We start from the raw sequence: 23,855 nt of genomic DNA on the forward strand, positions 1-23,855 counted from the left end.
GACCTATATCTCCTTGGTTTCACGTAAAGTTTGCAACTTTATGTGAGGGTTAGGCTGTAGAAGAATGGATCTATGGATTGGAGCCCCTGCATGGCTCGAAAAGCCTCTGTATGGATTAAGAACTGAAGAGACTCGGCGAGTCACATGGGTGTAGTCGACGAGTTGTATGAACATGTGCATGGACTCGGCGAGTTGGAAGAACAACTCGGCGAGTCTGTTGAAGATTGCCTTGGACTCGGCGAGTCTGTTCTTGGACTCGGCGAGTCTGGTCGCAGAACCCAACCTCTGGTGGTTAAAGCTTTGGTTTAGTGAGTCGGTTGGCGACTCAGTGAGTTGGACAGGATGGGATTCCGAGATCGTTGAACTCGACGAGTCTTGGGGGGACTCGACGAGTTGAGTCGTGTTATGGGAGTTTTCTGAGTATGGGAACTCGGCGATTCGACCGGTTGACTCGGCGAGTAGAGTCAACCAGGAAGGTTGACTTTGACTGAGGACTTTGACTTTGATCAAGAGTTGACCAGTTTGACTTCCAATTATACTTTGGTAATATTGGTATTTATGGAATTGGTTCCTTGGTAGTGTTCTGTGGTGAAGATCGTGTAGGTGGTCGGAGCAGCTTGGTCTTATCTTTTCAGTCGGCAATTGCAGGTGAGTTATCCTCACTATATCGACAGGGTCTACGGCACCAATGCCGGCCCTTTATCGGATGGAAATCCGGGTATTGTTTGTTATGTTATTGCTTTGGTAGATCTGCATCCTGGTATTTAGGATGATGTTATGTTAGTGACCTCGTTAAGCTCGGTACCCGGTATATAGGGTAATGATATGCTAGTGACCGGTTAGGTCGGAATCCTGGTTAGGATGTTGATATGCTATGTGATCTGTTAGACTGTTTGTCTGGTTAAGGATTGTTATGTGATTAGTTGTTTTATGTGCACATGGTTGTTTGACGGGGGTTGGGTTGAGGCAGGTCCTGCTTTGTGATGTAGGCCAACATACCCAGGGCGGACCGGATATTCCGAAGGCCCAGCGAGCGGTCCGGATAGGCTGAAGGCCCTAAGAGGGCGGACCAGACGTGTCGAGGCTCGGAGAGTGGACCAGGCCGACTGAAGGCCCGGTGCGGGCGGACCAGTCATACTGTAGACTCAGAGAGTGGACCAGGTGGATTGAAGGCCCGGTGCGGGCGGACCAATCACACTGTAGACTCGATGTGCATGGCTAGACTCGGAGGGTGGACCAGGTGGACTGAAGGCCCGGTGCGGGCGGACCAGTCACACAGTAGACCTGATGTGCATGGCTGTTCTATTTGTGATATGTTATGAGTATGTTTATGTGTGGTTGGTATTTTGGGGGTAACTCACTAAGCTTTCGGGCTTACAGTTCAGTGTATTGTTTCAGGTACTTCAGGAGATCGTGACAAGGCGAAGGCGTGATCGTACCGCTCCTCATGTTTTATGATTTATGTGATGTGGTTCTGGGGGATACTCTGATGTTTAAACTATTTTGAAAACAAGGTATATGAACTTAATGGTTTTTGAATGAATTAAAATGTTTTAATTGGCTCAAATTTTATGGGTGTTACAAGTTGGTATCAGAGCCTTGATTTGAGTGAATTGGAGGAACATTCGTGTGAATCCAGTCTCAAATCAAGGAGAGATTTTCAAAAAAATGGTTTTCAAAAGGTTTTCAAAATGAGTAAAGGGGGACGCAGAGGGTACGATCAGCCGGAGCCAGTAAGTAGACCCCAAAATACCATGCAAGTTATTTGATTATGTGATATGTTAGAACATCATGCTAGTACTAGGCTAGGGATCTTCGGGAATTTGCATGATAGATTGCCTGATTATATGATGCCTGCTAGCCTAGGGTTTTCCTTATATGAGATATTCAGCTTTCCTCTAGGAGTGAGGATTGAGCGCTCGTCGTGTGTGTGTTTATAGTTAGAGTGTTGTGGTGATACTTGAGACAAATATGGGTAGGTGTGGAAGGTAGTATGAGCCCGTACTACTAAAAGCACATGACCCATACGCGTATCAAGGAAGTCATAACTCTCTAGGGTATCGGTTATGAGATAGTTCCTCGGGTGGATATGTGATGTGTCCAAGGGTCTCGTTGGTGTATTGCAGTATGGCGATTATAAGGCGTGTCGTGACTGGATCCAGATCGGGATCAGGACAGGGTGAGCAGGAGGCCCCAGTGGCACCTGAGATTATCGGCAAGGAGGGGCCAATGTTGACAGAGGATCAGGTCAGGGAGATCATCCGCGAGGAGGTGGTCGAGATTGTTCGGGGTCAGATCCCGGAGTTGTTTGGGACTATTAAGTCCGCTATGAGAGAGTACTTCGATGATCGTTATGCAGCTCTTACCGAGACGGCTGCCGCGGCAACTACATCGGCTGTAGCAGCGGCAGGAGGAGGATCCGGTCGAGGTTTTCAGTATCGGGACTTCGATAACTCGAAGCCCCTACCTTTGATGGAGTTCAAGATCCTATCATTGCTATGAGATGGTTGTCAGACGTTGAGGGTTGTTTCTTCACGTATTCATGCCCTACGGATCAGAGGGTGAGGTGTGCTATGAACCTTTTGAGGCTCGGGGCGAAGGATTGGTGGAGGTTGACTACGGGAACTTATTCTGATGCGCAGCGGGCAGCGGTTACTTGGGATCAGTTTCGGGAGATGTTCAGCACTCGTTATGTTCCACGGGTTGAGAGAGAGAGGTTGGCTCAGGAGTTCCTAGGGCTGAAGCAGGATTCAGAGTCGGTGACGGAGATCACCAGGATGTTCACTGAGAGGGCGATGTTTTTCCCGGAGTTCGCGTCGGAGCAGGCTCAGATGTCCCGATATCTGAGTATGCTCAAGAGGGATATTAGACAGTTTGTGTCCACGCAGAGATGTGATACCTTATTAGAGTTGCAGGAGGCTGCCAGGCGACGTGAGTTGGAGATTAAGTTGCAGTTGCGAGAGCAGAGGCAGGCCCCGGTGCAGTCGCAGCCAGCGCCGAAACGGTTCAAAACCGTTGGCTCCAGGATTGGGGGTCAGAGTAGCCACACTTGTGAGAAGTGTGGGAAGGGGCATACCGGAGTTTGTAGGTCCGGTGGTGCGTGCCGCAAGTGCGGGAGAAAGGGGCATTATGCGAGGGATTGCCGTCAGTCAGCCCCGATTCAGGATATGAGGATTTGTTATCACTGCCATCAGGTTGGACACTTGAGGGCCAACTGCCCACAGTTTGCTGCAGGATCGGTGCAGGCTCCAGCACCGGCCACTTTGAGGATTACAGGTGGAGGTCAGGGAGGACCGGAGCCTCCGAGGGCTCAGGGACGCGCTTTTAAGCTTCCAGCAGAGGAGGTTAGGGCAGAGCCAGATGCAGCTGCGGGTATGTTTCCATCTTGTTATCTTGTTATTTGTGTGGTATTGTAAATCTGTCTGCATTGTTCCGCATGTTCGTAGTATGATTGAGGATCTTAGTAGTTAGGAGTTGTAGTTAGCGTTTAGGAGGACTCTTGGTCGAAAGATAAGGTATATGATCTCGTTGCTAAGAATAGCAACTGCGATGCGAGAAGTGTTCAGTTGAGGTTCGAACTTCCTTGGAGTTCGGGATGTGCGATGACGGAAGAGTGTTCTGTGGAGGTTGCACACTCCGGAGGGATTTAGTTCCGAGAGAAGAGGAGGGAAACTCTATCAAGTAAGGTCGATCGAGTTATGCCGGTTTGTCTGCGGAAGTGAGTAGTTGGTACACTAAGTGGGGAGAATTGGAAAATTCTCTGGTAAAACAGCAAGTATCCAGGGTTGGTTAGCTGCTTAGATTTATCAGTGTTGTTAGCCGAGAGTGTAGCATGATTGGAGAAAGTGATAGACAAGTGGGGCAGGGAACAGACCATGGTTTCAGGTAAGGTAGTTGGTCGATGTGAGGCCTGGGTTTAGGCCATGGAAAGGATTCCGGGATCGGGACTGGAGTTCGGAACCCCAAGAGGGCTAGAACAAACTGCATGGGAGAGATTCCCGGGAAGGATGGTTCAGGGTGACGTATGATAGTTTTGAGCGGTCCGGATAGACTAAAGGCCGGAAGGCGTACCAGTCAGGCCGAAGGCTCGGGGAATGGTCCAGACAGGCTGAAGGCCTAGGAGGGCGGTCCAGACATGCTGAAGGTTCTGAGAGTGGTCCAGATAGGCTGAAGGCCTGGAAAGGCGGTCCAGTCTTGCTAAAGACTCTGTATGTGTTAGTGGATCGGTAGGAGGAGAATGAGTGAATATGTCACCATGCAATAGTAATCGATATGGTCTGGCCCCAAGTATTGATCATGATGATGAAGTTGGCTGGAGGCCGTGCGTAGGCCTTGTTAGTTATGTGATCGGATACGGAGTATATGGGAGTTCGAGAATAACAGTTGCTCTACATGGATAGTGTAGAGTGGAGTTTAGCTCGGTGGCACTTATAAGTGCGGTAAGGGTTGTTGAGTAGACTTCCTGGAAAGGAAAGGTATGTAGCTCCGGAAGGAGTGTGGGTCCTCTGAGAGGGAGGCAGCAGAGTAAAAGGATGATCGAAAGTGCTTCGGTTATTGGTAGTAAGCACTGGGATTGTACCAGAGATATGGAAGCACATACGGGTTGGATGCCCGTTGAGGTTGTGGCAATGTTGGATGATGCGCAGGCATGTTTTCAGTCTCCTTGGAAGAGGAGGAGGATAGTGGTTCCAGATTGGAAATTGGGACAAAGGAAGGTGAGTTAGCAGGATAACAGACTCGGGAGTAGTCTGGACCGGTGCTGAGGACGGTATAAGGATATTACAGTCGGAGGTCAAGGACCTAGAGATCGTGATAGGGAGGTGTAGGTGGGTTGCACTCTGTTGTGTCGAACCGAAGGGTTCGAGGGTGACGCAAGGACAAGGTCCTTAGTTCCGAGTATGGATGTAGACTTGAGTTATGTATGTGGAGGTATTTCAATCTGGGGTATTCCATCATGAGGATGACCGGACCCTATGATTGATTGGACATGGTGTGTTTAGTACTCCAGCCCGAGGCTGTTTGGGCCAGGTACGAGTGGTTACGCGATATGTTGGTTGATGGGTTATGGGAGCCGAAGGATGCGATCCTGGCAGCGCGTAAGGGATAGACCAGAGGGTGGAACAGGATTCGTTCCAGGTTGCAAGTTATCAGGGTTATCGCCAATTTTGGGAGAAGGAAAATGGATTAGTGTCTTAGCAGAGCTCAGTGGGTGTTTGTGGTATCTAGCGTTCGCAGGGCGCGAGGGTGTGTCCCTGATATGAAGGGTTAGTATTACCGGGTGATTCGTGGTTAATTCGTGGTGCTATTGAGTTGAAAGGCCGATGATCGGCTTGGAGTAGTGGAAAGGATGCCACGTGAGAATAAGCCCTTTTAAGAGAGATGCAGAAGTAGGGTTTGTAAGAGCATGATTTGATTGAGAAATCGGAGCCTGCAGTGCAAGGGGTTTGTTCTGAAGCGTATACTGCAGTAGGCTTCGAGGACGAAGCCTAATTTAAGTGGGGGAGAGTTGTAACACCCCAAATTTCAATTGTTCAATGAAGGGCCAAAAGTGTAAATGTAGGAAAGGGACTCGACGAGTAGGTCCGTCTACTCGCCGAGTCGGAGCGGGATTCTATCGCAGTTTAAGTGGCCAACTCGCCGAGTCGGCGGCTTGGACTCGACGAGTTGGTGCTGAAGAAGGAAAACCCTAATCCCGAGGGTTGCACCCTATTTAAAGGACTTTATGTCCTTCTCCCAGCCTCCTAATCCCCCTGAGAGTTTCAGAAACCCTAATTTTCGTGTGAGACTTCATTGTTGAGGAGATTGGAGCTTGGAAGAGGAACTTGGTGAAAAGAGCTTGAGGAATTAGAGGCTAGCATCAAGGGGCTTGTGTGGATCTGAGATCTACATCTGTTTGGGCACATTTCAGAGGTAAAAATCCATAACCTTATGCTAATTTCCTTTTTGGTTCATCCTTGGTGGTTGATGTGGAGTTCCATAGCTTGTTTGTGAGCTATTTCGAGTTAGAGGCTTAGATCTGAGGTTGCTACTTCGGATCTAGGCTTGTGATGGTCCTTAATGTCATAAAGTTTCTGTTTAAGAGTTTATGGTGAAGCCCCTTAGTCCTTAAACCTAGCCATAGTGTGTTTTGGACCTATATCTCCTTGGTTTCACGTAAAGTTTGCAACTTTATGTGAGGGTTAGGCTGTAGAAGAGTGGATCTATGGATTGGAGCCCCTGCATGGCTTGAAAAGCCTCTGTATGGATTAAGAACTGAAGAGACTCGGCGAGTCACATGGGTGTACTCGACGAGTTGTATGAACATGTGCATGGACTCGACGAGTTGGAAGAACAACTCGGCGAGTCTGTTGAAGATTGCCTTGGACTCGGCGAGTCTGGTCGCAGAACCCAACCTCTAGTGGTTAAACCTTTGGTTTAGTGAGTCGGTTGGCGACTCAGTGAGTTGGACAGGATGGGATTCCGAGATCGTTGAACTCGACGAGTCTTGGGGGGACTCGACGAGTTGAGTCGTGTTATGGGAGTTTTCTGAGTATGGGAACTCGGCGATTCGACCGGTTGACTCGGCGAGTAGAGTCAACCAGGAAGGTTGACTTTGACTGAGGACTTTGACTTTGATCAAGAGTTGACCAGTTTGACTTCCAATTATACTTTGGTAATATTGGTATTTATGGAATTGGTTCCTTGGTAGTGTTCTGTGGTGAAGATCGTGTAGGTGGTCGGAGCAGCTTGGTCTTATCTTTTCAGTCGGCAATTGCAGGTGAGTTATCCTCACTATATCGACAGGGTCTATGGCACCAATGCCGGCCCTTTATCGGATGGAAATCCGGGTATTGTTTGTTATGTTATTGCTTTGGTAGATCTGCATCCTGGTATTTAGGATGGTGTTATGTTAGTGACCTCGTTAAGCTCGGTACCCGGTATATAGGGTAATGATATGCTAGTGACCGGTTAGGTCGGAATCCTGGTTAGGATGTTGATATGCTATGTGATCTGTTAGACTGTTTGTCTGGTTAAGGATTGTTATGTGATTAGTTGTTTTATGTGCACATGGTTGTTTGACGGGGGTTGGGTTGAGGCAGGTCCTGCTTTGTGATGTAGGCCAACATACCCAGGGCGGACCGGATATTCCGAAGGCCCAGCGAGCGGTCCGGATAGGCTGAAGGCCCTAAGATGGCGGACCAGACGTGTCGAGGCTCGGAGAGTGGACCAGGCCGACTGAAGGCCCGGTGCGGGCGGACCAGTCATACTGTAGACTCAGAGAGTGGACCAGGTGGATTGAAGGCCCGGTGCGGGCGGACCAATCACACTGTAGACTCGATGTGCATGGCTAAACTCGGAGGGTGGACCAGGTGGACTGAAGGCCCGGTGCGGGCGGACCAGTCACACAGTAGACCTGATGTGCATGGCTGTTCTATTTGTGATATGTTATGAGTATGTTTATGTGTGGTTGATATTTTGGGGGTAACTCACTAAGCTTTCGGGCTTACAGTTCAGTGTATTGTTTTAGGTACTTATGGGGATCGTGGCAAGGCGATGGCGTGATCGTACCGCTCCTCATGTTTTATGATTTATGTGATGTGGTTCTGGGGGATACTCTGATGTTTAAACTATTTTGAAAACAAGGTGTATGAACTTAATGGTTTTTGAATGAATTAAAATGTTTTAGTTGGCTCAAATTTTATGGGTGTTACAATAACGAAGCGATTCGAACCGGGTGTTACAATTTCTTTTATTATTATTATTGATAACTTTTAGTGACATGTTTAATATTATATCGTGAATATTGTGTACATTAACTCACTCATTGGGCAATTAAACGGTGACCATAAACTACTTATAGTGATGTCTTTTTTCATATAGAGTGATAAATGTTTACTGATAGTCATCGTTTGTAAAAATTATGGTGGTTATTGTTGACTTTTGGAGACACAAATGTAATTAAGTTATCAACATAAGTTATCTTTATTAACATGTTTAATGCTTTCTTATTACTACTATTTATATACACTAACAAGTTTAACCTAACACTATTACGTTTTTTATTATCTAATAATATTTATATTGTAGAATGGTTTCTTAACAAGCACGATACATTGCGTTTTTTTTAAGTCATATGCCGTATTAAAATAATTATGAAATCAATTCAGTAAATTGAAAATGCCAACAGTACCTTCTGTTACTATTAGATAATCGGAACACACCCTTAAATTTTACTCATATTTACAACAATGTCATTATAAATATGATTATAATATATATGATTAAAAAATTATATAATATATATGAACCTATAAATTTTGGATATAGTTTTAATACGAAATTAATTATAACTTGATAATCACAACAATACGTATTATTTAATAATAATAATATTTTCATTACAAAACTCGAACACAAAAACATAATGTTATGTTCAACACAATCATATAACCAACATTAACAACACGTTTAATAATATCTATGAAGTACTATAGTGAAAATAAATCATATATATAATCTTACAAATGTCATATGCGAATATCGTATTATTGTGGATCATTTTTTAGTGAATCTCATGTATTGTAGAAAAATAACAATATAAGAGATTCTACGCGGTTGAATAGAAAAAAAATAACCATAAATTTTGTTTCATATTATTTTCAAAAAATAAAAGAAATTTTATATTCTGTTTATATAAATTTGTATCTTCATTATTCAATATGAACATGCACCAAAAAGTAGAGTTTTGAGTTATCTCAAGTCATATTTTTTTCACCATCTTATGTACCAAACTCTAGCAATCTCATCTACATATATGAAATTATGAACTATTTATATTTTTATATTAACCAAATAAATATAATAATAATCACTTACTAACAATAAGTTATGAAACTTCTTCACTTGTAGTTATTAATAATTTTAAAATTGAAATCGTATGTATACATAACTAATCATATATACACATAAGTTACAAAAATATTGAATTGTAGTTACTAATTAGTTCTTAGATAAAAGACCTTTGAGTTGTAGCGGAAGTTTTCAATGAATATATTATCTACTTTAATAGATATATAGATTAGACATCTTGTCATGTTGTCTTGTTTTTTTTAATTCATATATATTCTAGTAATATATTTATTAATAATATAATTCTATTTTTGAAATTATATAACTTGCATACTCAATAACAAAACTTAATCAAACAATCAATTAAGACATTGCACACTAAAATATACATCTTTAAGAAATTTTAACAATTAAAATAAAGCGTGGTAAACTTTTTCTTTTGTCTCTAAATATACAATCATAAACTTTCTTGAAATATAAAAAAAGTAGAAGGAATAAAATATGGAAATAAATTTAAAATGGAGAAAATAACACCATATAACTTTTAATATTTCAAAACCTTGATTTTATATCTGCTTTGAGTTCTCCTCAATATATACTTCACCATTTAACATTTTCTTTTAGAAATCAATACTTCAAAAACCTCTAACTTTGTTGATCTATTAGTTTTTTATCTTTATATTCTCTTTAAATTTTGTATGTGATTTGTATGTGGATATATATATATATATATATATATATATATATATATATATATATATATATATATATATATATATATATATATATATATATAGGAATACAAATAGTTATTAGAAATTTATAACTATTGTAGTAATTGTCATTAATTTAGGGAATGTCAAAATGCATAGGTTGCAAACCCATTCGATTTGAGATAACAATTTATCTCTAACTACTTGAGTCTGAATGACCTCCTTTATAGTATATACTAGGTGAATGCCCGCGCGTTACGCAGAAACACGTATATAGTTGAAATTTTTACAAATATATGTTTTTTTAAATATAACAATAACATTGTTGTTATATTTGATATAATAATTCGTATATTAAATTGATATAATATATTAGTTATTTTGAATTATATGATAATATATACATCTATTATAACTGTATAATCTCAACCGTTTGAATTACTTCTACCCACGAGTTACTCATGAATAAAATTAAATATAATATATGGCTTAATGTTATTTATAGTTTTTGTTATGGTTAATTAATTTTTTAAAATTAATTTTCTTCATGTTTTAATTTCAATCATTATAATTATTTAAAACATCAGACATTGTTTTTTGATTTTAAAGGTAACAATATAATCATTTATATAGAGTTATTTTTAACTATTGTTATTGTAGATTATTTTAACCTACTTATTTGAAAACTTTTAACGATTATACAAATATCATTAGGAAATATTTTAGTTAAATTGAGATTGTAATTTAGTTTTTGCATTTAGCACTAGAATTTATCACTTTAACTATTCACAAAATATTAATTGGGTTTTTTAAGTGGAACTGAAATTTATATTTAAGTTGACACTGTAATGTTATATTTAAATTAACAGTTTAAGTATTTTGTCAAAACTGTTCAAAAGTTGTAGCTTTAAATTGATAATGGTTTACATACAACATATTAAATCTATTGATTTAATTATAATATGTTAAAAGTTAAAGACATAACTTTATAAGTAGAAGTAAAGATATTAGTTTAATATTGAAATTTAGGTTATTTATTATTACACTTTAGGTTTGATATTTATTTAACCTTATTAACCAAATTATAATCATTATTAGAAAGACACTACAATTTATCACTTTTAACTATTTACAATATATTATTTGGGTTGTTTTAGTTAAACTAAAATTTATATTTAAATTGGTCCTGTAATGTTATATTTAAATTTATAATTTAAATATTTTATACAAAATTTTTCAAAAGATGTTGCTTTAAAATGATAATGTTTTACATCCAACAATATATTAAAACTAATAAATTAAGTATAATATGTAAAAAGTTAAAAAAAAAAAACATAACTTTATAAGTAGAAGTAAAGATATTCTTTTAATATTGAAATTTAGTTTATATATGATTACATTTTAGGTTTGATATTTATTTAATCTTATTAACCAACTTATAATTATTATTAGAAGGAAATTAAAAAGTCATGGGAGTTTCATATGAATGTGGTGAAAGGAAAAATGCATGAGAGTTTCAAATGAATATGGTGAAAGATAAAATGTTTCCTCCGCGCACTGCGTAGAAACACTTATATAGTTGAAATATTTACAAATATATGTTTTTTAAAATATAACAATAACCTTGTTGTTAAATTTGATATAATAATTCGTATACTAAATTGATATAATATATTGATTATTTTGAATTATAAGATAATATATATACATCTATTATAACTGTATAATCTCAACCGTTTGAATGACTTCTATCCGCAAGTTAATCATAAATAAAATCAAATATAAAATATGGCTTAATGTTATTTATAGTTTTTGTTAATGTTAATTAATTTTTTAAAATTTATTTTCTTAACGTTTTAATTTCTATCATTATAATTATTTAAAACACCAGACATTATTTTTTGATTTTTAAGGAAACAATATAATCATTTATATAGAATTATTTTTAACTATTGTTATTGTAAGTTATTTTAAGCTACTTATTTGAAAACGTTTAACGATTATACAAATATCTTTAGGAAATATTTTAGTTAAATTGATATTATAATTTAGTTTTTGCATGAAGCACTGCAATTTATCATTTTTAACTATTCACAAAATATATTAATTGGGTGTTTTAAGTGGAACTGAAATTTATATTTTAGTTGACACTATAATGATATATTAAAACTAACAGTTTAAGTATTTTGTCCAAACTGTACCAAAGTTGTAGCTTTAGATTGATAATGGTTTACATACAACAACATATTAAATCTAATAAATTGAGTATATAATATGTTAAAAGTTAAAGACATAACTGTATAAGTAGAAGTAAAGATATTATTTTAATATTGAAATTTAGTTTATTTATGATTACACTTTAGGTTTGATATTTATTTAACCTTATTAACTGTAACACCTGTTTCGAGTATTGCTTGGAATTTGCTATTGTAGGGTGTTGGTGCATGAACTCGGAGAATTAGGAGCCCAACTCGTCGAGTAGAGTCGTGATATCATGGAACGCGGGACGGGACCGACGTGGCGAGTCCGAGCTGTTTAAAGAAACCCCTAAATTTTGGGGTTTGCCCCCTATATAAACGACCTTATACACCTTTGTAGCATCCCTTAACGTCATAAGAGATCGTTTACGGCCGCAAACACTTGGGTGTGTGAAGTAAGAGCTTTGGGAGCTTAAACCTTGGGATTGTGGAAGGAATTCCAAACTTGAAGAAGAAGTATCAAGGGGAAAACACTAGATCTATCATCTAGTTCGTCATGGGCATTGAATTGAGGTATGAATCTGTTACCTTAAGCCTAGATTCTATTTGAGAGTTATAACCAACTTTGAGGAAATGGAAGCAATATTAGATCTGGACCTACCACAAGGATATGGTTCCAGATCTGGACATTCTTAGGTCCCAAATATCATAAAGTTGCACCTTTTATTAAGCTCATTCCCTCTCCATGCATGAAAACCTTGTTGAAGGTTAGTTTTGGTGTTATGGCCATGTGAGGCCTTGCATGCACGTAAAGTTTGCAACTTTACATGTTATCCACACTAGTAGAGGATAGATCTGAAGTTTGGGACCTTGAGTCCCACTGGAAAAGGCTGTAAACATAATGGACTAAGGGGACTCGGCGAGTCGTGCAAGAGACTAGGCGAGTCGAGAGAGTTTTCTCATTCACGGCCAAGGGTTCACGGCCAAGGGTTTACGGCCAAGGGTTTACGGACAAGGGTTCACGGTCAAGGGTGTTCGGTTGGTGGTTTGCGGCCATGAACATAAAGGAACTCAACGAGTCGCTCGGGTGACTCGGCGAGTCGATGAGTTAAACAGGGACCCGACAAATGACTGATTGTACTCGATGAGTCAAGGTCAATATGGACTGTTGACCATCACTATAGACCTTGACTTGGACCAGGGTTGACCCTGGGGGTAATTATGGGATATTGCTGAGTTATTTACTCATTGATTATAGATAGTTCGGGAGGAGCAGCATGGGATATATCTGAATTCAGTTTGCTAGTTCAGCCTTTGAGAGGTGAGTCTTCTCACATTACCCATGGGTCTAAGACACCAAGGCCGGCCCATTAGGTGATTATGATATATGTGTGTTTTGGCATGTCATGTGAATGCGTGTTTTGCATGGAAGACCTCGGGGAGAGCCTGTGGCATTGGATGTAAGACCACGCGGGGTAGCCCATGGATGTCCTAGGTAAAAACCATGTGGGGTAGCCCATGACATTGGATGTAAGACCATGTGGGGTAGCCTATGGCTATCCTTGGTAAAGACCATATGGGGTAGCCCATGGCATTCTTACATGTTTTGTGTATGCATGGCTTATGTGATATCTGTGTAGCTTTAATTAGCTAACATGATATGTGTATGTGTATTTTGTGTGGTATGCTCTGGGGAACTCACTAAGCATTTCGCTTATAGGTTGTTGATTTGTTTCAGGTACATCTGAGCCCAAGGGCAAGGGCAAAGCTTGATGGCGCGGCGTGCACTCTCTCTCAGGCGATTTTATGGGACACGCTGATATTTGAAAATAAAGTTGTAATGAATATGGATTTGAAACAATTGTTTTGGAATTTCTTGATTTATGGAAATGTGTTTGGTTAATTAAAAATGAAAAATTTCTTTCAAAAGTTGGGTCGTTACAAGTTGGTATCAGAGCCTTGGTTTGAGGGATTTGGGCACACTCTCGGGTGTGTCAGGACTCAAACTAAGTAAATGATAACCTGTTTTCAAAATAAAAGTTAAAAACTTTTAAGAAATGAAAATAAGAGAGTGCAACGCGCGCGATCGGCCAAGCCAAGTAAGTAGTTCCCAATGTGTTAGCCATGTTATACTTATATTTGAGCTTGATGATCGTATGAGATTTGCTATGTGTATGCTTTTAAAATTGTATACGGTTAGGAGATTATAGCCTCAGAATGATTTATTTGGCCTTATTTCCTGTTCCTTGTTTGGTTGTGGTCCTAGGGTAGAATCTTTTATTCGAAATTCTATTTGATCCTTTTCTGTCTATAATTTGCATGCATAAAGGAAACTTGTTATAATTGGTCTGATTGATATGGGTAGAGCAAATCTTAAGACAACCTAGGATTTGTGTTATGCGGTGGTTTGTAGCATATGGTTTGTTTTGGGACGAATTGGAGCTATCAAGTAGAGCTTTGGGGAAAGGCACATGTAGGTATAGAAGGCAGTATTGGGCCCGTACTACTGAAAGCATAGGACCTGTGCCCGATTCAATGGTAGATCTAACAGCTCTAAGGAGGACCGATGCGGGAAGATCCCCTTTATAGATGTCCTGATTTATGACATTTCAGTTCAGCATGGTGGTGACACGATTCGGGACAGGGGGGTCAGGATCAGGATCGGGATCGGGGTCTGGGTCTGGATCGGGCAGCGGTACCGAGCCTATTGATGAGAGACTGCACGATATCATTGCAACCGAGGTTACGAAGGGCATCCTTGACGCTACCCCAGTCATCTTTGGGACGGTCAAGGAGGGCATTATGGAGATCATGGAGGAGAGACTCAGATCATTCAGGGATGAGATTGCTTCGGGCCAGATTGGGGCCCGAACTCCCTCGTTCTGGGAGTTCAAGGCGTGTGGGGCGCCAGAGTTTTTCGAGGTCAGGGACCCCATTTTTAGTCGACGTTGGGTGGCGGATATTGAAAATGCCCAGCGCACGAGTTCTTGCCCGGATGTGGCAAAGGTTGGGTTTGCTTCTTGCATGCTGAGAGACAGGGCCCGAGATTGGTGGGGCGAGATTACTAGACAAGTGGGACCAGCCGGAGTGGCTGAGATGTTATGGGCCGAGTTTGTCCGACGTTTTGATTTGGAGTTTGCACCACCCAGTGAGGTGCAACGACTAGTGCGAGAGTTTCATGATTTGCGGTAGACCACCAAGACTGTGGCGGAGATCACCGCCAAGTTTCGAGAACGAGCTTTGTTGATCCCACAGTATGTTACCGATGAGGAGATGAGATGGACCCAATATCATTCCATGCTGAGGGATGATATCCGGGAGTTTGTGATCTTTACGGGGTGCAAAACCATGAACGAGATGGTGGAGAAGGCCCGTGAGAGGGAGATGGAGTTGGATTCCCGCACAAAGCTGAAGACTGAGCAGGTGCAGGCAGCAGGGGCTCAGGCTAACAAGCCTAAGACCTATGATTCTTCGGTAGAGGCCAGTAGGGCCGGGGCCGATGTACCAAGTGCGGGAGGTTTCATAGTGGGGAGTGTCGGACAGCTGGGATACTGGGATGTTACTCTTGTGGTCACCAGGGCCACGTGAGCAGGGATTGCACCAAGAAGGGCTTGATATGCTTCCACTGCAACCAGACTGGCCATAAAAAGGCCAATTGTCCAAGGTTGCAGGGAAGGGGAGGAGCAGTGGTGGCACCCGCGCCCGCCACAATGAGGATAACAGATGGCCGCCCTGCTAACGCGGATGCTCCAGCGGTGAGGAACCGCGCCTTCCAGCTGAGCACCGAAGAGGCTCGAGCAACGCCAGATGTTGTAGCTGATACATACCTAATATTCCCTGCCTATATTACTTTTGTATGACTTATGTGTGATATATGCTTGCATAGGGACCTTTTTGGTCAATGGTATGTCTGCTCATGTCTTGTTTGATTCGGGTGCTACCCGATCGTTTGTGACACTTGCACTTAGCAAGAAGTTTCGAGACGCGCTGGGAACCTTGGATTCCCCGCTTGAGGTAGAGATTGCTGACGATCGCACCGTTAGTGCTGCGAGGGTATATCAGGGTTGTGTCCTGAAAGTGTTGGGTGAGAGGTTCCGTGTTGATCAAGATTCGATACCATTGCGAGGGTTGAAAGTAATTGTCGGGATGGACTGGTTGGGGGCTAACGGGGCCATGATTGATTGTGAGCGCCAGTTGGTCAGGGTTCGAACCCCAAGTGGGGGAGAACTGGTTATTCATGGTGAGAGGGCCTCGTAGGGACCGACCCTCTGTTCGGCTGCGAAGGCTAGGAGGTTTTTGCAGCGGGGTTGTTTGGGATTTCTGGCTTATATCTCGGATACATGGGTAGAGATCACAAAGGATGTAGGCAATGTGCCGGTTGTTTAGGACTTTCGGGATGTTTTCCCCGAAGAGTTACCAGGAGTGCCTCCGGAGAGGCAGGTGGAATTTCGCATCGATTTGGTGCCCGGTGCCGCTCTGATAGCAAAGGCACCATATCGGTTGGCACCACCCGAGATGCAGGAGCTATCTACACAGCTTCAGGAGCTGTTAGACCGAGGGCTCATTCGTCCGAGCAGTTCCCCGTGGGGAGCACCGATTCTTTTTGTGAAAAAGAAGGATGGAACCCACAGGATGTGTATCGATTATAGGGAACTAAACAAGCTAACGGTAAAGAACCGTTATCTGTTGCCAAGGATCGATGATTTGTTCGATCAGCTGCAGGGTGCGTCTCGGTTTTCCAAGATTGATCTTCGGTCGGGATACCATCAGATGAGGATTCGGGATGAGGATAGACCAAAGATGGCTTTTAGGATTCGGTATGGACATTATGAGTTTGTGGTGATGCCGTTTGGACTCACCAATGCCCCTGCAACATTCATGGATCTTATGAACAGGGTGTGCAAACCGATGATGGATCGGTCGGTGATCATTTTTATTGATGATATCCTGGTCTATTATAAGACCAGGGAGCAGCATGAGCAGCATCTGAGGGAGGTATTAGAGACCCTGAGGGCGGAGAAACTTTATGCGAAGTTCTCTAAGTCTGATTTCTAGCTGCGGGAAGTACATTTTTCGGGGCATGTCATCAATCAGGAGGGTATTTCGGTTGATCTAGCCAAGGTTAACACTGTAATGCAGTGGGAAGTACTGAGGAATGCATCAGAGATTCGTAGCTTCTTGGGTTTAGCAGGCTACTATCCTAGATTTATCCAGGATTTCTCCAAGATTGCTGTGCCATTGACCCGTCTGACCAAGAAGAATGTGACATTTCGATGGGGTGCGGATCAGCAGATGGCTTTTGAGACCTTGAGACGGAGGTTATGTGAGGCTCCAATTCTAGTACTACCGGAGGGATTAGATGATCTGGTGGTGTACTGTGACACATTGATTTCAGGGTTAGGTGCGGTACTGATGTAGAGGGGGCACATGATAACATATGCCTCACGACAGTTGAAGCCGCATGAGGCAAATTACCCTACTGACAATCTAGAACTGGGGGCCATGGTGTTTGTCCTCAAAATTTGGAGGCATTACTTTTATGGAGTGCGGTGTACCATTTACACCGACCACATGAGTCTAAAGTATTTGATGGACCAACAGAACCTCAATATGCGACAGAGAAGGTGGTTGGACGTGCTAAAAGACTATGATTGCGAGATTCTATACCACCCAGGGAAGGCCAACGTAGTGGCCGATGCTCTGAGGCGTAAGACGGCAGGTTCCCCGATTGGGAATATGTGTTTTGAGAATGATGGTGATCTCTCCATTGTTGGAGATGATCAAAGAGGCTCAGGTTGAGGGAGTGAAGAAAGAGAATTGGAAGATAGAGAGGATCCGAGGACAGTATCCTTTGTTTGTTAAGGATAGTTGAGGCTTATTGACGCAGTGTGGTCGGGTGTGGGTACCGACAACTGGGTGAGTGAGACAAAAGATATTGGAGGAAGCGTATAAGTCTAGGTTCTCTATACATACAGGAGCTACGAAAGTGTATAGGGACTTAAGGCTGAGTTATTGGTGGCCCTGGATGAAGTGGGAAATTGCTTGGTTTGTAGAACGGTGCTTGACCTGTAGGACGGTCAAGGCCGAGCATCAGCGGCCTCATGGTAAGGCCCAGCCGCTACCTATTCCCATGTTCAAGTGGGAGGAGATCACGATGGACTTCATTACGAAGTTGCCAAGGACGGCGAGGGGTGTGGATGCCATATGGGTGATTGTGGATACACTAACGAAGAGTGCCCATTTCATTCTGATATCTGATAGTATATCCGCAGAGAAGTTGGCGGATATTTACATGCGTGAGATGGTGGCTAGGCACGGGGTGCCTATGTCAGTAGTTTCTGACCGTGATGTTCGGTTTACATCGAGGTTCTAGAAGAAATTCCACGAGGAGCTGGGCACTCAGCTAAACTTTAGCACATCGTATCACCCCCAGACCGACGGTCAGAGCGAGAGGACGATTCAGACGCTGGAGGATATGCTTCGCGCATGCATGTTGGATTTTGGAGGGAGTTGGGATATGTATCTTCAACTGGCAGAGTTTTCGTACAATAACAGTTATCATGCTAGTATCGAGCGAACCCCGTTCGAAATGTTATATGGTCGAAGGTGCAGGACCTTGGTTTGTTAGGATGAGGTTGGACACTGGGTCATGGGAAGCACTGAAGTAGTGCTCAAGACTACTGGGTTGATTCAGCAGGTGTGCGACCGGTTGCGGGTCGCGCAGAGCCATCAGAAAAGTTATGCTGACCGACGGCGATCAGACCTTGAGTTTCAGGTAGGGGATTTCGTATTTCTAAACGTGTCACCCTGGAAAGGGATCATTAGGTTTCGGAAGAGGGGCAAGTTGGGGCCTCGGTATATAGGCCCGTTCAGGATCACGACCCAGGAGGGTAAAGAGGCATATCGCTTGGATCTTCCAGAGGAGCTTAGCGAGATTCACAACACATTCCATGTGTCACAACTTCAGAAGTGTATCCCAGACGATGATGCGGTTGTCTCATTGGGTGATATCCAGGTGGATGAGAGCTTGAACTACATCGAGAAGCCCGTTGCCATCTTGGATAAGAAGACAAAGGTTCTTCAGAATAAGGAGGTAAGACTAGTGAAAGTGCAATGGTAGCATCGGAAGGATTCCGAGTGGACCTGGGAACCAGAAGAGGAGATACGAGAGCATTACCCCGATTTATTTGGGTCATCAGACTTCGAGGACGACATCTAGTTCAAGTGGGGGAGACTTGTAACACCTGTTTCGAGTATTGGTTGGAATTTGATATTGTAGGGTGTTGGTGCATGAACTCGACAAGTTGGGAGCCCAACTCGTCGAGTAAATTCGTGATATCATGGAACACGGGACAGGACCGACTCGGCAAGTCGAAGGGTCGACTCGGCGAGTCCGAGCTGTTCAAAGAAAACCCTAAATTTTGGGGTTTACCCCTATATAAACGACCTTATACGCCTTTGTAGCCTCCCTTAACGTCATAAGAGATCGTTTACGGCCGCGCACACTTGAGTGTGTGAAGTAAGAGCTTTGGGAGCTTAAACCTTGGGATTGTGGAAGGAATTCCAAACTTGAAGAAGAAGTATCAAGGGGAAAACACAAGATCTAGCATCTAGTTCGTCTTGGGAATTGAATTGAGGTATGAATCTGATACCTTAAGCCTAGATTCTATTTGAGAGTTATAACCAACTCTGAGGAAATGGAAGCAAGCTTAGATCTGGACCTATCACAAGGATATGGTTCCAGATCTGGACCTTCTTAGGTCCCCAAATATCATAAAGTTGCACCTTTTATTAAGCTCATTCCCTCTCCATGTATTGCAACATCCTGATTTTCAGGTATATATTAATGAATGCTTAACCTTGAGGTTTAGAGAGTGACTCGACGAGTCGTGAGTCCGACTCGCCGAGTCGAGTCGAGTTGCTCGTGAGGATTTAATGAATGGACTTGACGAGTAGGAGAGCTGACTCGCCGAGTAGGTGCTGGGCAGAGAAACCCTAAATCTCCGGGTTTGTGACCTGTTTAAGGGGCTTTAGGCCCTCATTTCCACCTCCACTCACCCTTGAGAGCCTGAGAGAAACCCTAAAACTGTTCTATCCTTTGTGGAGTGAGTGTGTGATCATTGTGGACAATCTTGGTGCACTTCTATGAAGGAGGATGAAGAGCTACGTGATTTGGATCAAAGAAAGGATGTAGATCTGTGGTTTTGAGTGCATTAGCTGCTGTGTGGAGGTAAAAAATTCTCATCTTGTCCATTCCTTGTGCTTGATCTCATTTTTGGGAGTTTTAGGGCTTTTCTCCCATTCTTTTGTACCTATGAGTTAAATGAAACATGGTTTGAGGTTGAAACCTCAGATCTGGAATGTAGGAGGTCTTGTGAGCCCTAGGACCTGAGCTTTTTGGGTTAGAAGTGAGATCTTGTGTGTCCAACCCTTGTGAGAACATGTAGTTGATGTTATGGAGCTATTATGCCATACATAAACATAAAGATCGAAGCTTTACGTGACATTCGAGCCTTGGGAGGCTGGATCTGGAGTTTGGGAAGGTTTCTGCCTAGAAATCGTTTGAATGAGAAATGAGTTTGGATGGACTCGCCGAGTCGATGAGCCGACTCGACGAGTTGGTTAGGGTTTGTCCCGAAGAGCTGAACCATGCGATAACTCAGCGAGTTGGGGGTCAACTCGCCGAGCTGAGCTGGACTTTCAAGAGACTTCTGAGGAAATGAGTGGACTCGACGAGTCACAAGGGTGCACTCGGCGAGTCGGGTCAAACATGGACTGTTGTCTTGAGTTTGACTTCGGTTGACTATAGGGTTGGGTTAACCATGAGTAATGGAGACCATGGAGTGGTAAAATGGTCTTTTATCCACTTCAAGAGTTGGACAGAGAGAGAATAGCCTTTGGTGTATTTGAGTATGAATAGTGTATTAGATAGAGATGTTTACCGTATGTGTTAGGCGGAGGCTAGTTCAAGATTTTCGCGTACTAGACTGTTACTAGGTTGCTTGCGAGGTGAGTCTTCTCACCATACTTTACCTAGAGTGGTATCTATATGTGACCAGAGGGTCTATTATGTTTATTTGAGTACTGTGATATTACTGCATTTTGTCTGTGTGATTTATGCTATGTGTTATTCAGAGTTTACAGAGTTAGGACCGGAGGGTCCACAGAGTTAGGACCAGAGGGTCCATCAGAGTTGTGGGACTGCAGGGTCCCACTGAGACACATTGACCGGAGGGTCTTACAGAGTTATAGCCTCGAGTGACTAATGTGTTGTATGGGGTATTTTGGGGAACTCACTAAGCTTCGTGCTTACCGTGTTATGTGTTATGTGTTTCAGGTTTTCTCAGGATCGCGGGAAGGCACCGGCTTGATTGTACAACAGAGAAAAAGCTATGTTTTGAGGATCCTGGATTATTAATCAAACAATTATGGAGTTGTGTTTTATAAAATTAAATAAATGAGATTTTTGTGAAATGTGTTATGAGAATTATATGATTTTAAAAATGAAAAATTTATTCAAAAATTTACGGTGTTACAAGTTGGTATCAGAGCCTTGGTTTGAGGGATTCAGATGCAGCTTCGGGTAGGTCTGGACTCAAACTGAGGATTTGAGGAGATTTTTTTCAAAAGAAATGATTTTCTAAAACGAGCAAGAGTTCCTAAGAGAAAAACGAGAAAGAGCAGCGTGTACAATCAGCCAGAGCCCGAACGGTGTGTAACAACATAAATTTTCAAAACAAAATTTTCATTTAAACATAAAAATCACATGTCATAATTCCCAGAAAAACCCAAGTACCAGTATTAATACAATTTAGTTTTCAAAGGTTGTTTATCACAAAAACCAGGATCCTCCAACTATATCTCCAAAGCGAGTGTGTGTACAATCAAACCGGTGCCTTCCCGCAATCCTCGGAACTACCTGAGACACAAAACACATAACACGGTAAGCACAAAGCTTAGTGAGTTCCCCAAAATACCACATACAACAAATTAGCCACTTGAGGCTATAACTCTACGAGACCTTCTGGTCGATGAGTCTCAGTGGGACCTTCCGGTCCCACAACTCAGGTAGACCTTCCGACCCTACCCATGATGACCTTCCGGTACTAACTCTGTTGACCTTCCGGTCAAACCATGCACACATATACATATCAAATACAGCAATATCACATAACACTTATGAGCACATAAGACCTTCCGGTCACACATAATTACTACTCTAGGTAAGGTATAGTGAGAAGACTCACCTCGAAGCTAGTAAGAATAAATACGCACTTGGCACTCCCGAACTATCCTCCGCATAAATATATTAGACAAGCATAAAAATCAATATATCTCTTTTACTCTTTTAACTCCTAAATTCTCTTATTCCCTTTTTAAACCCTCGGGATGGGTAAAAGACCCTCTTACCCCTCCAACGTTCCAGAAGCTCCTAACTGACCCACTCACCAGGTCAACAAAAGTCCAAACGAGTCAATAGTCCAAATCGACCAGACTCGCCGAGTGCACTCGTGCGACTCGTCGAGTCCCATCATATCTCAGAGGTTCTTCGAACGTCCAACTCGACGAGCTAGCCTTTACTCGTCGGGTCAACGGATGACTCTGCTTAAATCGGGACAAACCCTAAACTACTCACCGAGTCGACCCATCAACTCGGCGAGTCTGTTCAGACTCTCATACATTCAGACGATTTCAGAGCGGGATTCTTTCCCAAACTTCAGATCCATACTCTTAGGGTTCATATATCACGTAAAGTCGTGGACTTTACATCCATGCATGACATCTAGAGCAAGAAATGCCAATAATACAATATAAATGGGCTTCTCTCTTCCAATGATTCATTTAAACTGGATAAAGCATGAGTTCTAAGGTGTTAAGGACCTCCTTGGGTCCAGATCTGGGGTTTATACTCTCTCATGACACCAAATTCTCAAAACCCCAAAAGAGGAGAAAGAAAAGAACCCTAATCTACCCAAAATGAGAGATCTATAACAATAACAGGTGGGAAGTCGAGATTAGTACCTCCAACCGAAGCTCTGAGTGTGAAAACCAGCAGATCCAACACCCTCTCTGATCCTCAAGCTTGAAACCCTCTTCTTCCTTGCAAAACACCCACCAAGAAGCTCAAAATGGCTCTCTCTCTTGCCCAAAGCACTCAAGACTCGTTTAGGGTTCTCTCTTCTGAAGGGTAGCCACAATGGGAGGCCTTAAGGGCCTTTAAATAGGTCACAAACCCGGACAATTAAGGCCAGGGGTCCCAGCTTTCCCCATTTCCTGAATCGGATCACCCCATTCCAAGGGGACACTTTCAGGAGTACAAAGTCTCCGACCTGAAACTCGAGCTCGGATCGTCGCCTGTCCGCATAACTCTTCTGGCGACTCTAGGCTGTCAGTAACCTATGTCTGTCCTGCTGAATTTGCTCGGTCGTCTTGAGCACTATCTCAGTGCTATCCATCACTCTCTGTCCCACCTCTCCCCAACAAATAGGAGTCTGACACCTCCTCACGTATAAAAGCTCAAAGGGAGGCATACCAATACTCGAATGGTGGCAGTTGTTGTAAGAAAACTCAGCTAAAGGCAGGTATGTATCCCAACTCCCACCGAAATCCATAACACATGCCCGAAGTATGTCCTCGAGCGTCTGGATCGTCCGCTCACTCTGCCCATTTGTCTGTGGGTGGTAGGTTGTACTGAACTGCAGTCGCGTACCTAACTCCTCATGAAACTTCTTCCAGAACCTGGAAGTAAAACGCACATCCCGATCTGACACTAACGAGATCGGCACCCCGTGCCGAGATACCACCTCTCTTACATAAATCTTGGCCAATTTCTTTGCAGAGGAGCTCTCATTAATAGCAAAAAAAATGAGCACTCTTCGTCAATCGGTCCACAATCACCCAAATCGCGTCAACTTCACGCACAGTCCTCGGCAACTTGGTGATGAAGTCCATAGAGATCTGTTCCCACTTCCACTAGTGGATCTCCAAAGGCTGCAATGGACCGTGTGGACGCTGATGCTTTGCCTTGACCTGACGGCAGGTCAAGCACCTCTCGACTACCCACGCAACATCCCTCTTCACGCAAGGCCACCAGTAATCTCTCTTCATGTCCAAA

The sequence above is a fragment of the Lactuca virosa genome, chromosome 4, assembly GCF_052849685.1.
Source record: "Lactuca virosa cultivar CGN04683 chromosome 4, Lactuca_virosa_CGN04683_v6, whole genome shotgun sequence".
Classification (NCBI taxonomy): Eukaryota; Viridiplantae; Streptophyta; class Magnoliopsida; order Asterales; family Asteraceae; genus Lactuca; species Lactuca virosa.